This window comes from Chiloscyllium plagiosum, chromosome 34 (assembly GCF_004010195.1).
Source record: "Chiloscyllium plagiosum isolate BGI_BamShark_2017 chromosome 34, ASM401019v2, whole genome shotgun sequence".
NCBI lineage: Eukaryota > Metazoa > Chordata > Chondrichthyes > Orectolobiformes > Hemiscylliidae > Chiloscyllium > Chiloscyllium plagiosum.
The window spans coordinates 18,086,623-18,104,553 of NC_057743.1; the positions used below are offsets into that span (position 1 = coordinate 18,086,623).

General features: G+C 44.4%; 1 protein-coding gene across 2 annotated transcripts in view; it reads left to right on the plus strand.

Annotated features, from left to right (window-relative positions):
• Positions 1-17,931, plus strand: part of tmem51a (transmembrane protein 51a) — a 48,121-nt gene that overhangs the window by 13,563 nt on the left and 16,627 nt on the right. Inside the window, exon 2 of one of the 2 annotated variants that reach the window (XM_043675664.1) lies at positions 17,519-17,640. The exons of the other annotated variant lie outside the window; for it this stretch is intronic. The gene's annotated coding sequence lies outside the window, so the exon portion shown is untranslated. The remainder of the gene's footprint in view (positions 1-17,518; positions 17,641-17,931) is intronic. 2 annotated transcript variants of the gene reach the window in all.

The following is a 17,931-nucleotide window of genomic DNA, read 5'->3' on the forward strand; positions in this document are numbered from 1 at the left end:
GGCCATAGCTCTGAGGTTGGCTGGTCCCTGAATTGGCGTTAGGCTGAAGCCAGCATGAAGATCCACCAATAGCAGGTCAGCACAACCAAACGATCCTCCAACATCCAATCACGATCGCAATCCAGCGATGATCTCCACTAGCTCTGATGACTCGCAACTCGACCCCCGTCCTGATAAGAACAGACACTTGATCTTAGCCAAAAGGCTGAGAAGCTCTGGGACCCTACTTATTTCCCAGTGTATAGGCTGAGGCCTTCCAGCTGTACAGTATATCCTGCTCGTGTCTTCAGCTGCCTTCCAAATGCTTTCTGTTCTCAGTACAGGTGACTAGATTGAGGAATGCTAATTAATTCCTGCCCTTGGCAGCTAGTTAGTTGTAGTGACCCTGTCGTTGCCCTGACTAAGATCTGCTAATGAGAATTGAACCTACTGGGAGCCTGAGATTTGTGGCCTGAAGACTCAAATGCCATCCTGGAATAAATAGAACAGATCCATCTCGGATATGATATTCTTTAAAGCTCATGTTGGGGTTTTGTGGAATTAGGATTAGAATATCCTTTTTATTGTCATATGCATTCAATATAAAATAGTGAAAAGTGCGTGCCATCACTCATACATAAGTGCTATTCACAGAATAAAATAAAGGTAACTTAGAGACTCCAACTTTTCCTTCTCTGCAGCTACAGCATACTGCCCCCGGGAGAGTGCCCTGCTCTAGCTCCACCGGCCCACTCCATGCCCCAGGGGGAGTGCCCCGCTCTGGGCCCCAGGGAGAGTGCCCCACTCTGGGCTCCACCGGCCCACTCCATACCCTGCTCTGGGCTCCACCGGCCCACTCCATGCCCCAGGGGGAGTGCCGTGCTCTGGGCCCCAGGGAGAGTGCCCCTCTCTGGGCTCCACCGGCCCACTCCATGCCCCAGGGGGAGTGCCATGCTCCCAGACCTGTTGAGTTTCTCCAACACTTTGTTTGTAATAAAAACTCTATTTGTTTTCAAGTTGCCAGGACTGCAGTTAGTATGTGGAGTGTATCTCCAGTCCATGCTGTAGGAGTTTTAAATTGAATCGGAGGTGCAGGCTTTGGCTAGGCCAACATTTCTACAAAGCACATAAAGGAGCAGGAACAGGCCCTTCGGCCCACTCATACTGCATTGATCGGACACTTGTCTAAACTTTTGAAAGCTTTTAACTCAGTGCTGTCTGTATGCCGCTAGTCCCTGTCAAGATGCCTGTTAAATGTTGCTATTGTATCTGCCCCCATCACTATGCCTGGCAGTGCATTCCAGACACTTGCCACCCTCCATATTTGTTTTCAGAAACCTAACTGTATCATCTCCTTTTAAACTTGCCCATTTTTACCTCTTTCTACCCATTTCTATCAGGTCGCCTCTCATCCTTTGTTCTAATGAAAACAAACCAAGTTTCTCTAATTTCTCCTCCTAGATAATACCTTCCAAACCAGACCACGTCCTGCTAAACTGTACCCCCTGTATCCTGGAAAACGTGCACCTAGTTTGTGGCACTTGATGCCAGCAGTGTTTGCTTGTGGTGTCATGGCAGTGGCCAAACCAGGTGAAGGTAATGTGGGTTAGCGGGCACGCAGCTCACAGTGAGGGGGCAGAAAGCTGGTTTCCAGCCACCTTTTCTCAGCTGCACAAAGAAAAGCAGTTTTTATGAGGTGTGGCAGAAGAGATGGCGTTCAAACCGGAACTGAAGGTTATCCAGGCCCAGCTGCTGGGGACAGCATGTGGCACAGATCATCTAGTGCAGGAGACTGCATATCCTGTTGTCTTGTCTCGAGGACAGGCCTGTGTCCATTTAGAGGTTTTATAAGAATAAGGGATGATCTTATTAAATCATACGATCTCTGGATGACTGGATGAGGTGGATACTGAAGAGATGTTCATCACACAAGGAGGATTACAACTACTGCACAGCCTTTCTAAATAGTCATTTAAGTCACAAAGCAAAGTATTTGAGTCTGGGGAAGGGGGTGGTAGAGGTAGAGGCCGTTGAATATCTTTAAAATCAAGGGAGACCAATTAGTCATGGAGTCATAGAGATGTACAGCACAGAAACTGATCCTTCAGTCCAACTCGTCGTTACTGACCAGATATCCCAATCTAATCTAGTCCCATTTGCCAGCACTAAACTCTTCCTATTCATATACCCATCCAGATGCCTTTTAAATGTTGCAATTGTATCAGCCTCCTCCACTTCCTCTGGCAACTCATTCCATACACACACCACCCTCTGTGGGTGGGGGGGGTGGGGGGGGCGAAGCAACTGTCTTGCTTCCTTGAATGAAAGGAATCTAAGGCAATTTAGGGTAAACAGGAGAATGGATTGATGCCACAATCCAATTTGTTATGATCTTGTTTGAGGGACCAAATTGCCTTCTGCTGCTCTTTAGTACATGGATGTGTCAAGCCATTGGGAACAAACATGCAAGGCTGAGTGGGGCAGGTAGATTAGATTAGATGAGATTACTTAGTGTGGAAACAGGCCCTTCGGCCCAACAAGTCCACAACGACCTGCCGACGAGCAACCCACCCAGATCCATTCCCCTACATTACACGATGGGCAATTTAGCATGGCCAATTCACCTAACCTTGCAATCTATCTTCCTGGTAATTGGCTTGTGTGCACTTTACCAAATCCTGTGTGCACATCCCACTTTGGACCTGGAGCACTGTACAACTCTTACAACTCTAGCCTTCCCATTGGCATTTGCTTGCGGATGATGAACACACTCTGCCTGTTTATGGCTTGGCTGCACCCAAGTGTTTTTTTTTAACCTTGCCTTCTATCTATGCATGAGGAGAGGGTGGATGAAATTTGTAACTTTAATGTATATCTGGAGTCCCATGTAGATCAGACAGAATTAGAATGGTGATGTACTACTCGGCATATTAGTGGTCCAGATGGGGTTTTGACACCAGTTTATGACCATTATTGCAACTTGCATTTTTTCAGTTTTAGAAATAAAACTGGAATTTAAATTCCTCCTGTGTACCTTAACTCCAGAGCATTAGTCTCATAGATGTTTTAATCAATCTGTTCAGAGATGTTATGATACACCTCTAGCGCAAGTAGGACCTGAACCCAGGCCTTCTACCCCATAGCTAGGGACACTACCACTGTGCTACAAGTGCCCAGAATTAGTCCAGTGACGTTAGCCAATTGTACGATTACCCCTTTGGGTCTGAGCTAAGAATAGGATGAAACATTTGGCTGTACTGCATTTATGATTCAATCACCTTCTACCACTTGAACTCTGATGGGGAGAAAAGTTACCTGGCCAAGGGCTCCTAGTATCTCTGGAATTGTGGAACCACTCAAATGATCATCTAAGGAGGAGATTACAGTTCGTACAGAATTTTATGACAAACAGTCTGCAGCAGTTGCCTCACTTCCTCTGACTCAGCACTTTGTGAACATGAAATCTAGACCGACTAAGAAATGTATGTTTATTGTTTCCATCCTCCACACCCACTCTCACTCTCTTCCCTCCTTCCCACGTCCATTTCAGGGATAATCGGAAGCAAATCTACAAACATCAAAATTTTCCTCACTTTTCCAATCTCCAGATCTCTTCTCTCAACTATATTGACGGAATAGAATGTGTCTGAATTGGTGGCCTTTTTATCAAGGCTGTGTTTGCTGCAGTTGAGTTTTAGTTACATGTTGGACATGTGTCAAGGAGTGTCATTTAAGAGGGGAAAAAAGTGTTTAATTTTTGGATGGGAGCCCTGGGCAGTGGGCTCTTGGGACACTGTAGTAGTGTCCCCTGTTGTGGGACAGAAAGCCTTATTGATCATCCTTTAGCCTCATCTGATGAGGAAGATGTGTTGAGCCAGTATATTTGATTTTACGGCGAAGGTATTTCCACCTTGGAAGGTAGGGTTGGTTGAAAAGTCTGATTGTGGGTTTTTAAAACAGTTACGATAGACTATTGCAGGCTTGTATTTACCAGTGACCACGTAGACAGAAACTTCTCTCTTTGCTGCATTACTTCCTGGCAGCCAGCCAGAGAGAGAGAGAGACACACACACACACACACACACACATTTGAAGTGATTTCTCAGTAATCATTACTTCCTCCAAAGGTGTATTCAGGCCAGTAACGAGCAGATGTAGAGACCTACTTTATCCCTATAGCACAGATGAGGTAGGGATATGAAATCCATACCATTGGATCCCTGTGGGTCCCAGAATGTGAACTTCTGGCTGGGTTTAAATTACCTAGTGCCCACAAAGGGACTGGTATCAGCCGACAAATCTACAAGTCACAGGAATTCCTGACATCATAGTACTTCATTCAGTAGCAAAACACCCTTAGCTGTCGGTGCACTATGATATGTACAATATAATTGGCTGTGTATGTGTGTGTTTAGGGGGGGGCCATGATTTTCAGCAACTTTAGTGCGTTCCTGCAAATTCAATTTCTTGCCTTAACTAAAAAATGTGTCTCCCTCATTAAAGCAGTGTGAGAGCCTGAGCCATTTGTAATAGTTACAAAAATAGAGTTTGTTCCAGGTGTAGAACAAAAAAAAAATCACTCGAATGGTTTTAGGTTGAGGGACTTCAGTTATGAGGCTATGTTAGGGAATTTAGGACAGTTTTGGGTGAGTTTGATAAAGCTATTCCGAGCCATGAGGGGCTCTGAGCAGGATGGGGAGGGAAGAACTCTTTCCACTCCTAACCAGTGATCAAGAACATCAGGGCACTGAAATAGCTACAAAGAAGCAAAAGTAGGAAGAACATCCATGCAGTAAGTTATCAGGGTCTGGTCTTTACTGCCTGAGTGTAGTGGTGGTAAGTTCCATTGAGGCTTTGGATAGATATTGGACAGTTATCTGAAAAGGAAGAATCGTGGAGGATTATGGGGAGATGGTTGTGGTTTGGGATGGAGTGTGGTGTTCTAAGCATGGTGCTAAGTGAGTTGCTTATTTGACAAACTGATGCAGACAATGGACCAGATGGCCCCATTCTGCACTGAAAAAAATTGAAGATTCTATATTTGTACTTTGAGGATGAAATATTGGGTACAGCCCGGTTTAGCTCAAGTATTTCATGCCAGTCAAGGTGTTAGCCAGTAGAATCAAAGCAGAAGGTTTTGATTTGGATGCTGCTTATATTTACAGAAATATAGATATACTTTACACTTCCACCTTACATCGTCCAGCTTCCCCATTCCCTCTGTGTGAGCATATGACTGAGACCAGACTAGATCTTTAGTTCCTTTCTGACTGTCTCACTTTTGTGTGTGACTAAGTGGTGTTGTAGGTTGGTTGTCTGAGAGTCCATGATGACTGCATTTGGTTTGACCGTCTATATGTGTAGAGGTTACAGGGTTAGAGGCAAGACCTTGTGGATGAGATTTCTACGTTTCCCCCATTTACCTCCCAGTTTGGATGCACTGGGCATCATTCCAATTGCTACCTCCTTTTGCTTTAAAACGTTTCCAGTCAAGGCGATAGATCAAACGCTAGAACTTGACTAATTCTTTTTTAATACCATGCTTTCCACTTTCTAAGCGCGTTTGAGTCTGATTTATTGTTATCACGTGTACCAAAGCAGTGAAGTGTGTTTTGCATGCTGTACACGCAGATAGAGTGCAGAATCCAGAGTTACAGCTGCAGAGAAGGTGTGGACAGAGATCAGAATTAGCATTTGAAAGGTTCATTCAAAAGGCTGATAACAGCGAGGAAGAAGCTGTTCTTGAATCCGTTGATTCCCGTATTCAAACTTTTATATCTTCTGCCCGATGGAGGAAAGTATAACCAGGAGGGGAGAGGTCTTCAATATTCACTGCTTTCCTGAGGCATGAGGTATAGACGGAGTCGATGGAATAAAGGCTGATTTGCGTGACAGACTGTGTTCATGAATCTGTAGTTTCTCGCGGTCTTGGGAAGCCCCGTTGCCATACCACGATGTGATACATCCGGATAGGATGCTTTCTCTGGTGCATCAATAAAAATTGGTAAGAGTCCTTGGGGACATGTTGCATTTCCTTAGCCTCCTGAGGAAGTTGAGACATTGTGCTTTGTTGACCATCACATCGATGTGGGTGTACCAGGACAGATTATTCAGGAGCATCACTCCCAGGAACTTGATGCTGTTGACTCACTCCACCATTGATGCAGTGCCCTCCACTCTGCTTCCTGAAGTCACTGACCAGCTCCTTAGTTTTGCTGCTGTTGCTGGGGAGCTTGTTGTCTTTACACCATGCTGCTATGTACTGAATCTGTTTCCTGTCTTCTGTCTCATTGTTTGAGATTTGACCTACAACAGTGTTATTGTCAATATTTCAACCAGGTCATTCTATTATAACTTGTTTCGTCAATGCCAATTCACTGTAATGCAATTGATGAATTGGAGACGCTGTTTCTACAGCATAAAGTTTTAAAATGTGTTAGCTGTGATGTGATTACATTGCCGATATTTTAAGTACTGTTTCTAAAGCGTGATTTTTCTATAATACAGGGTTGCACATGAACGCAACGATCACGTTATAGCAGAACTGACTGTACCAACAAAGATAGTAACGAGTTGATGCTGCACATTGTACAGCAGTAAAGAACAGACTAGGACTTGGGATCAGTATGGGTCTCATCAACATCAAGGAAGATAAACATGACTACTAGAGTCTGACCTTTTTATCACCTGCTGTGACTTTTAAGTACATGACTTCATGTACTCCTGTCCATCTTATATTAATCAGCAGTGACCTATTTATTTTAACTAGTGAACACCCAATTTCACAGCAGACCAGAATTGCTTTTTAATCTAGTGTTCCATCGTTTCACTTCTAAACCCAGAAGATTTAAAAATGCTTTTCAATTAGCCCTGGAAGATGAGCCACACATTGGCAATTTACACTATAGGAGGGGCAGTAAAAACAAGAAGCTGGTTAATTTCCCCCCCCCCTCACTCAGTAGCAGTTCTACTCAGCAGCTCTGTCCCCGGTATAGTGCCACCTCCTTTTCAAGAGTCCGGGCATACCACCTCGGTTAGTATACCTTCCTCCAGAGATAGAGCTGTGCTGTAAGGCAGTGCTCTTTAGATCACGCTGTGAAACCTTTTCTGTTTCCAGGCGTTCACTGATGTTAAAAGCCAGCGAGAGACTATTTGAAAAAGTGCACCAAGCTTTGTCCAGACCAAATCCTCTTCTCCAATGCCAGGAAATAAACAGTCTGGTCGCTGGGTGCAATACTACCTCAAATTGTCTCTGTCTCTGTGCTGAGCAGTTCCTTAGAAAGAAGGAAAGAGAACTCCCATACTATATCTAAGGGCCTTTTTTTGCTTGTTAGGGATGGTAGAGGATAGACCATGGGTGAGTCTTTAACAAGATATGCTTTATCTAAACAAGATATAGTTTGTTTGTTTTTCTGTTTATTTGATCCATCCCTGTGAAAGATTTTTTTTAAATTTAACCTATTTTTGTAATCAAACTGTTCAGAAATGTTGTTACACCCCTCTGGAACAGGAGGGACTTGAACCCAGGCCTCTCCTTCCTAGGGAAGAGATACTACCCCTGCACGACAAAAGCCCTCTGGGTCTGTTTAATTTCCTCCACCTTTCCCCATCCCCTGAGGTAGGGACACTACCACTGAGCTGCAAGCAAGCCTTCTCCCAAGCTAGCATCTGGTTTTATCCCCCAGATCAGTTTTTTTTTCCCTTCTTTCCTCTTTGTTTCTAAAACATAGGACAAATAGTGTCCAAAATGTGGTTTATTGCACAATAGCAATCAGTGCAAGTTGTATTGACTAATTTGGTTCCAATCAATTTTTATTGTTCTGCCTGAAATGGCTTATCTAACCCCACTGGGATCCAGAGCTACCCAAAGACTGCTAACACTTAGGTGGAGTTTAATGTGTATGAATAGTCTAAGTCCAAATGCCTTCCAGGACCTGCCTTTGTTTGGGCCCCCCTGAGCGTCCCCTGGAGGTAGACAGGAACAACTGCTTCATCCTATTGCCAGTCCAGTACGCTCTGCAGCTGCCAGGAATGGATGATCCCGGGGCATTTCTTCAGCAATCGGGGGTTTTCGTTTAAGAGCCAGGTCCCCACACCCACAGAAACAAATCATAATGCAGAAAATGTGGACTAAGAGCAGAAGCAAAGTCTGAGATAATATAAATTGCTGGGAAATACATAGATCGGGCAGCAATTGTTTATTAGAGAGAAATTTTGGTGCGTTGGGTTAATACTTAACTTGAAGAAAATCTGAGCTGTTTTAAGTCTGCTTTGTCACCTATCACGTCTTTCAAACCGGGAATGCTTCAGCCTCATCGGTAAGTATCTTTCTTAACCTAGTCCGTAATGTACAACTTACTTGTGCCAGCCCACAGAACCAGTTATTTTAACAAGGCCTTGTCATTTTAAAAGCTCCAGGGCTGAAGTCTGATGGCAATAATGTTTTGTTTTGGGTGCAGCTTTCTAATAGCATCTTGTCATCTGAATGCATCAGATTTTGCTTCCTCTGTGGAAGTGTATGGCTGAGAAAAAAATCTGAGAATCAGAAGATATTGATATCTGTAGAATACAACTGTCCCATTCTAAGCTTTAGCAGCTTGAATTTAAGATATTCATTTTGAATAATTAATTGCTACCCATTGTCAGATGGATATAAAATTTGACTTTCTGCCATTCCTCGGGGATTACCATGTTCATAATTGGAGTCGATGCTGTTCAAGAGCCATCAGGTAGAACGGTTTACTGAGAAACTGGTTAACAGTGACCATCTCCCCACCCCCTGCTCCTTGTCATTGATCTCAATCTGTTGTTAGCTGCTTTGGTTGATTTTAATTTGCAATGTCATTACTGGGATTTCATCAAGATGTAGCAGAAGTAAGTCATGGGGTTTCTTTTGCAATGAAAGCTTTAAATAGAATGTAAGAAAGTTTAAAATAGCACTATTTGATTTTTGTATTGTCATGTACCCAGATACAGTGAAACGTTTGCGTGCAGTACCAGGCAGACCATACCATATAAAGTACATGACTGTAATGGAATAGAGTGTTACGGTTGCATAAAAGGTGCACAAAGAGTGGGTTCAACATTAGATTTGAAATTTGAGTGCTCCGTTCAGAAGTCTAACAACAACGGGAAAGAAGCTGTTCTTGAACCTGTTGGTATGTGTACTTAAGCTTTTGTATCTTCTGCCCGATGGAAGAGGTTGGGAGAGACTATAAGTGGGGTGGGAGGGGTCTTTGATGTTGGCTGTCTTCCCTAGGTAGTGGGAAGTGTAGATGGAGTCAATGGATGGATGGAAGATTGGTTTATGTGATGGACTGGGCTGTGTTGCCATAGAAAACATCAGGAATGGATGCTTTCTGTGGTGCATCTACTAAAATTTCCTGAGGTCTCCACTTTTAGCTAGTTGCTGAAAGAAATCTTGCAAATGAAAAGCACTGCTGAAAATTGGAAGTGCTCAGTGGTGCAGTCAGCATCTGTGGAAATAGCAGATAAGCATCTGAAAGATTAACTTAATGGTCCACTTGTCACTCTGATTTGAGGTGAAAACAAAACACTTCGGGTGAGTGCTGGTATGAAAGGGAGGTTTGTCTCTGTGATTTGTGGGCAATGCAGGGTTTTGAATCAGAATGCCTGAGCCACTGTGCCACCTGGCTTTGGCTGGTTTAAAATTTTCAGAACAATCTGTCACCACCTGGACAATCCTTTTTTGAGTTGTGCCCTCTTTGGGATTATTAGTTTTGGTGGCACTAGACATCTTCTACTGTCCCTGTCAGCTCAGAACAAATGAACACTTAGGGTAAGGAACATCCTGTGTTTTGCTGCCTCTGTGTCCTTGCATTAGGGGGATTGAGAGATTTCGGTAAGCTTTCACTTAGATTTGGGAAATTGCCCATCTCTTTGTTTGCAGCATTTGGATGCCAGTGAATTGTTGAGTAGGGGTCCCTCACCAGCCCATCCAACTGCTGTTTATGGTCCAACATTGAAGCTTCCAATTGCAGTGTCTTCTCTCACTCGCATTCACGTGCTGTATTCAGTGGCTGTTTTATGTTGTGCCTCCTCGTTGTCACGAGTTAGAGTTGGCTTTTATTCCTTGTGTCCACACACACTCTTCTTGCCGAGAGCCCAGACTCCGGTTGTGTCTTCACTGTGTGGAGTGGAAGTCAGCCGCAACCTTGGAAAGTGGGAATTCTTTAGGAAAGTATGTGATCACGCTGTGACGTTGTTGGTATTGACTCTGGAGGGTGTGGAGTGAGAACCTAAGTTGGTTAGAGCGAATATGTTAAAGAGCTCGACAGAAAAGCTGCTTGCTTTTCGAAAAGTTGACAGGCGTTCTCCTGGTGGTCAGGTACTAAGCACTTAGCAAAATTCCAAATGTTGTAAAATCATTAACAAAAAAACGAAAGAACAAATATCTCTCCAGCTCAACATTAGATCTCCACTCTTGCGTTACAAAGTGCTGAGGTTACCGATCACAAACTCGTTTTGATTTGCATCTTCAAACTACAGGTTTTTTTTCCGTTAGTCATGTGTGAACATGTTGGCTTCTCTCGTGGCAACAGCTGTTTATATAGGCTGTTACTTGCCACAGATTTCACACTGAGCACTAAATATCAGGCATACAATTTGAGAATAAAAATAAGGATTATCCTTAACACTTGATGAAAAATGTTTTTTTTTGTTGTTGGGCCAGCAGAGTTGGAGTCACAGTCACAGATGGACAGCACTGAAACAGACCCTTCGGTATTGCTATACTTAGCTGGGGACAGTAGCAAGTAGTGGTAGGTAATATTACAGGAGGAGTAATCCAGAAACTGTTATTCCAAAGGCATGAGTTTGCATCCCACCAGAGCAGGCAGATGATGTAAAGCATATACATGGCTCCAGACTTCACAGCAATGAAGCAATCAAGTCGAGCAAACAACTCCATAGTATCACATTGCTATAGAACGAGAAAGCACTGTGGGTGTGCCATTACTGCAATGGGCAGCTTGCTTAAAGTAATTTAGGGCTGGACAATCAACACCGACCTTGCCAATGAATGCTTGCAGACCAAGAATAGAGAAATGGCTCTGGGGCAGGATCAATGGGCCAGCTGATCTCTTCCTGTCCACACGCCCAATGCCAAAGGTGATTCAGAAATGAGTTCTACCACATTGGAAAGCATTTCCACTTTGGATTTGATGGAGGAGTGTGGCTTTTGTTCAATATGTTGATTTAGAGGCTGAGCATTTGGAATTTATCAGTAAAATATTCCTGCAGATGTTTGCACATGTTACTGCTTGTGGGACCCATCTAAATTTCTCAACTGTTGTTGGAAGAATATTGCCGACCTGAGTTTAAGAACTGAGATCAGTAACAATTCTGGGTTTCAGAAATATTCAATTACAGGAAGTTGTTAAAGGCATTAGGCTTGTTTAGTTGTATTTCAGAACAGGAAACTTTGAAATGACTAAGTGGAGTTCTTCTGGATTTTAAGCAGAATTAAAATTTATACAATTTTTATTAAAGCAATCTCTGCCATTAGCTCCTTCAGAGTTCATAATCTGCCCAGCCCAGGCTCCTCCTAAAGGTAAATAATGATTACATTCATTTGAATGCAGTCTTGCTGGTTGGCAATAGCAACAATCAATGAATGTTCATTGAGCCTTGATTGTACACCACTTATCGGGAAAACTGAGAAGGTGGGAGATAGTACCAGGGATGAGCTCTGGTTTTGAGGAATGAAGGAAGCAAAGGATTCCATGGCAACGAAATAGAGAGATTTGTGTGACTTAAGGTAGGGATGAATCCTTTAGGAATCCAAGTCACAGCAAGTGCTTTGCAGCTGGAGGTGGTCATGGAAAGATTGGGGCAAGAATCTTTACGTGTGACGACCAGAGATTGAAAATTATACGGATCGGTGAGGGATGCTGGCTGGATGGGACTCTGGGTAGGAGCAGAGTTTTGGGAGATGGACTTTGTGGGAAGCAGAGTATGCAATACACTGAAGGGGTGGGGAAGGTCAAGTCTCCATGTGATAAAGGTGAGCTGGTTTCAGTGAAGAATGGGCTGTAATAGAGTGAAGATGGAAGGTGATCTTTGTGTGATAATCAGCAGAAGGTGGCCTTCCATCCTCTGGTAAGGAGACCAAAACTACACCCAGTACTCCCAGGTGTACCCTTACCAATGCTGTGTATAATTGCAGCAAGACCTCCTTGTTCCTGTACTTGCATCCTCTGGCCATGAAAACCAGCACCCCATTTCCCTGCAATGCTTCCTGCTCCTGCAGGTTTACTTTACACCCAGGGCTTGTTGAGCATTCCCCTCTCTGAGTTGATAACTTCATAACATGAAGAATTTGGTTCAGTCAGATAATGGTTTGATGAACTCTTCATTTTGAGGTTTTGTCAACCAGGTGCTAGTTAAACTTGTAAAATATAACTACGTGTAAATGCCTCACATGATATATAGACCAACAAAAGGCTTTGTCTCATTGGACTTTTGTACAAGTTTTGACTGAGAATGGCTTTCTGTGGGACAGTGAGAATTGTAAATGTGGTTTCTGGTGGGGGTGGGTGTCTGTGCTGTGGCCTCATGGGACTCTGACCATCCAGCTGCAACCACAGAATAAATTTCCTTCATCCATTGTGGTATTTTGCTGGAAGGATTCCTTTCAGGATACTGGTCCTTGCTAATCTGGCAAGCGTACACTGGATAACAGCCAACACTCTGTGTATCTGGATCCAATAGGCCTTCCACCAGCTAAAACTGAAATTATTGGAAAATCATTTGGCTCTGTTAGCAGAGATTTGAGGTCAGTGACTCCGAGGTAGGCAGTATCAAATTTTCCAAATGTAAAAGCTCAAATGCTGCCTCCTCCCCCTCCCAACCTCGCAAACTGTGAAGAATTGGCAGATGCCTATCTGCATTTTTCTTGCCTTCCATTGAATGCTTTGATCAGAATTGCTACGACTGTGCTCCTTTGGCGGGTGGGGGGGTGGGGAGGGAAGAGAGAGAGAGAGAGATCTGCCGCTAATTAAAGCCATCCTTTTCATTCTGAGCTGCCAGACTGAGAGAGGTGTTTCTCTGAAGTTTACTCTTCAGCTTTGTGCCATGATTGGCTGTGGTCATTGGCCAGATGTGAAAAGGTGCTGGAGGGGCCGGCTTTTTGCACGCCTCCCATTGGGTCACCCCTTTGAGCTATTCTCCTTCTCAAACTTGACTTTGCTGAAGATTAAACACTAGGATTGTTTGCCCAGCTGCTGTGGCGGGGGGGCGGGGTGGAATGGTCAAATTTCTCTAATGCACCTTTCTCTCTCTCTCTCTCCTTGGCCTAAATGTAAGTGTACGTACCAGCTCACTCCTGTGTTTGAGTTGCTGCCAGCATCCTGTGTAGAGCCAGAAAACCACAAATGCTGGAGGTCGCAGCAGGTCAGACAGCAACCACAGAGAGAGGACGCTAACGTTTCCAGTCTAGATGAGTCTTTGGAGCTGAGGTGAAGTGTGCAAAGAGGGAGGCGGAGGTGTATGGTGTTGGTAGAGTGCTGATGGAGAAAAGATGCCAAGAGTTCAGATTTAACTGATCGGAATGTGAGGATGGCAGAACAATAGTGTCTACCTGCCAGATTTGACAGAACAGGCAGGAGGCTGGAAGAACACAGCAGGACAGGCAGCCTCAGGAGGTGCCGATGTCAACACTTTGGGTATAACACTTCTTCAGGACTGGACCCGAGTCGTCGACTTCTCCACCTCCTGGTGCTGCCTGGCTCACTTTTCTTCCAGTCTCCTACCTGTGGAATCCTTTGGATCCCAGCATCTGCAGTTTTTTTATCTCTAGACTTGAAAGAACTGGGGTGAAGGAGGAGAGCGAGGATGTGGTAACAGAGACTGTAACAAGTACAAGTTAAAGGAAAGGAATGGGAATTGGTTCACAATTTGAAAGTGATGAACTCCATAATAAGTCCAGAAGGCCTGAAAATGCCTCATCTGAGGGTGAGATGTTGTTCCTCCTGTGATTCACTGGAACGCTGCAGCATTCCGAGAACGGGAATGCAAGCAGGACAGTGTGTTAAAATGACCGGCTACAGAAGGTTGGGGTCATCTTGTACTGATTTTAATTGCTGTGTCTGTGTCTCTAAAGGTGTCACTATCATTAAATCTTGAAGGCTTACATCCTAAACAATGGGCTTGCACCATGTGCTAGGGCTGAGCAGGTCTCTGTTCTGATAGTCAGAACTGAATGCGGGCTTGGCCTGACGGTAGAGCCTGGTTTTGTTGAACCTTTTGCCTTAAGTCTTGCTTCTGTCTCTCTAACACTGGTGACTTGGGGAAGTCGAGCAGCTAGAAACCATGAACCTGCTAATGTGGGATCTTTTAAGCTGCATGGAGGGCAATTGACTTGTTGAAAACTTGTGCACTAAAGCACGATGTTTTGAATTGGAAGCCACATCACAAACCCTTCGTGAGCTGAATTGAGGGGCTGTTATGTGTTCATGTGTTTAGGTGGGATAGGAGGGTGAGTATGAACTCTGTGGCTTTGTTTTCCTATTAAACAATTTCCTTTTGGGGTGGCACGGTGGCTCAGTGGTTAGCACTGTTGTCTCACAGCACCAGGGACCCAGGTTCAATTCCCACCTCGGGCGACTGTCTGTGTGGAGTTTGCCCATTCTTCCTGTGTCTGCGTGGGTTTCCTCCGGGTGCTCTGGTTTCCTCCCCCAGTCCAAAGATGTGCAGGTCAGCTAAATTGCCCATAGAGTTAGGTGCATTAGTCAGAAGGAAATGGGTCTGGGTGGATTACTCTTCGGAGGGTTGATGTGGATTTGTTGAGCGGAAGGGCCTGTTTTCACACTGTAGGGAATCTAACTTAAACTGTAGTCATTGGAGGTAGAGCTGTGATTGTTACAAATTGGCCTCCGCTAATGAGCAATAGAAAATAAGCGCAGCAAGAGTCAGTGGAAGTAATCATTTCTCTCAGTTTACACATGGTATATAATGGTTACCTTGAGTGTCAGAGCTGACAAGAAAAGGGCAGATACATAATTGGAGGGGACAGCAAGGAAAATTAGCTAACTCAAAGTTTGAGGGGAAAATATCTGGGGAGGTAAGATGTATAAAATTTTGAGGTTTTGCGGAGTGCAAAGTAAAGTTCCTGGAGTCTGTCCAACAGTGATGGAAGCAATTGCACAATTGGGGGAATTGAGGTGGTTTGACTCTGTATGTGCTTTAACCTTCATCAGAGTAAAACCTGAAACCACCATGCACAACGTCCCCAATCTGCCGATATTAGCACAATCATGGTATCCTCTGATCTTCTTGACACACTGGTGCAGTGGTAGGTTCTCCTAAAATTGGGTGGCCTAATATATCTTGGGCTCAACATTGTCATGAAAGACTTCACAGCTAAGGGTTAGGTTTTATCACATCGGCCATTGGCTACATTGGCCTTTTACCAAAGTTATCACCTGCTTTCCTCCACGAGTATATGGTTGGCATTTCATATGCCTTTTCATAAACAGCATTGAAGGTGTTTACAAATGCCACGTTGCTTACAATAGCTGCCTTGTGAAATGGCGGGATATTGTAAATCTGATGAATGCACAGGTGGGATGGAGCGAATGTTGTTTTGAGGTTTCTTGAGCGAAACACTGACTGGACTCGGTTTCCATTCTGCTTTGGTTTTGGATGGTGGTTGCTCATGTTCTGAAACAGGATTATTTCTGCCTCTTTACAAAGAAGTGAAGTGCTTTGCTTTTGCAATTTAAAACAGTAATGAAGAACGAGTGGGTTAGTGTATGAGAGATGCTAATGATGTCAACTAATAGGAACCATGTTGTAAGAAAAGCCGCTATATGCACAACAGGAAGGTAGTGAAAAGGTGAGCTTGCTGTTCTGGGCCCCTCGCAAATATTTCAAATGGAATCCTGATGTCACTCTCGCTCTCTGGGACACCTCCCTCCCCTTCCTGGACCCCTCCATCACCATCTCCGGCGATTGACTAACCACAGATATCTGCTAAAAGCCTACCGCCTCCCACAGCGACCTGGGCTACATCACCTCCCACCCTACCTCCTGTAAAAACGCCATCCCTTGTTCCCAATTACTCCACCATATCTGTTCCCAGGATGACAAATTCCACCTTCGAAAATCCCAGATAGCCGCCCCCTTCCAAGATCACAATTTCCCTTCTGACGTGGTTGTTGATGCCCTCCAGCTGTAAAAACGCCATCCCTTGTTCCCAATTCCTCCACCATATCTGTTCCCAGGATGACGAATTCCACCTTCGAAAATCCCAGATAGCCGCCCCCTTCCAAGATCACAATTTCCCTTCTGACGTGGTTGTTGATGCCCTCCAGCGCCTTTCCTCCACTTCCTGCACCAACGTCCTTGAACCCCGCCCCTCCCAACGCAACAAGGACAGAATTCCCCTGATCCTCATCTTCCACTCCACCGGCCTCTGCAAACATTGTATCATCCTCCGCCACCTACAAACGGCACGGACCTGACCATTAGGGATATATTTCCTTCCCCACCCCTATCAGCGTTCCGGAGAGGCCATTCCCTCTGCAACTCCCTTGTCAGGTCCACGTCCCCCATCAGCCCACACCCCACTCCCGGCACTTTCCCACCTTTTATGGAACCTGTGTTTGGAGGTCTCTTCTTAACAAGAGGATGTCCAAAGTGAGGATGAGAGGTGGTACAAATGTCCTCTCTTTTGATATAAAAATGAGCTCCGCCCTTCTTCAAGAGGCCAATGACTGACCCAGTCTGATTGCCTACAAGCCAATTGGCCTCTTGCTGACAACACTCCATCTTTGGAGATGGGAGCAATGCCAACTTCCTCTCTCCTCCTTTTAACCCCACAGCGCCCACCAGAGCTCTCCACTAGTAAGTGTGGTCATAGGCACCACAAGACCTTCTCCACCCTGTGATGCAAGGAAAGCTTTAGTCTTTTATTCACCAATGTTTTTTCCCCACCTTCACCTCTCTTTGGTTTGCACATGTTGTTCCTCTGGTTTAATAGGATCTCCTGATGATGTCAGTACTTGCCAGAAGATAACTTGTCTATGTTTAAAAAGACTGAAATGGAACATGATTTTAAAAACGATTGATATTCATGGTCAAGTCGTCTTAACTAGTGAGATGTTGTGAACTTAAAATGCCTTCCATGGCAGATGTTTTGACAGTAAAGAATTTATTTGCATGGAAGAAAGCCCAGGGGTTTGGACAGTGCATGGGATTAATCAGTTCAAATGAAAGAAAAGCATGATGGGCTGACTGGTCTCCCATGCTTCAGTGAGCTCTTCAGAATGTCTGCCTGGTTGTAGACTGATTTTTGCCTGGGAGGAATATTCCACAGGAAAGCAGGGTCAAATTCCATAAAATTGGGTAAGGATCTAGGGTTCCTGTTTAGCGTTCCTGTGTGCAAACTCTGAACTTAACCCCAGCTACTGGCTACTGTAATGACCCTCTACATGTTTTGTTTCTTCCCCCATCAGCTATGTTGTATTTTATCTATTAACCACCACCAGTAAATAACCCGCATTTTCCACTTGATTAGTTTACGTGCAAAGCCAAAAATGATGCCACTGACTTTGAGATTTGGGATTAATGCTGGAGGCGCTAAATAGAAACAAAATCAAGTTTCGGGATGAACTGCAGAGCCCCAGCAGGATTCTCCAGGTGAGATCCTAAATCCAGTCAACACTGTTTAGTCTTTCAACATGCAACTTGGCAACAGCACAAATTTGATAATGTGTCTCTGTCATCAATAGTGGAATAGAAATGGGTGATGTTGAGTTGGCAGAAGTTGGAATAATGAGGGTAAAGGCAAGATTGTGGAGCTATTAGAAGATCAAAGTTGGTGTTTGGGTAGTGGCCATTTGGGATTGGCATAGTGATCAAGTGTAGATCAGAAATGGTGCTGTGCTGTGTCAGTGATTCTGTAGCAGGTGGGAGGGTGTTAAAGAAGTT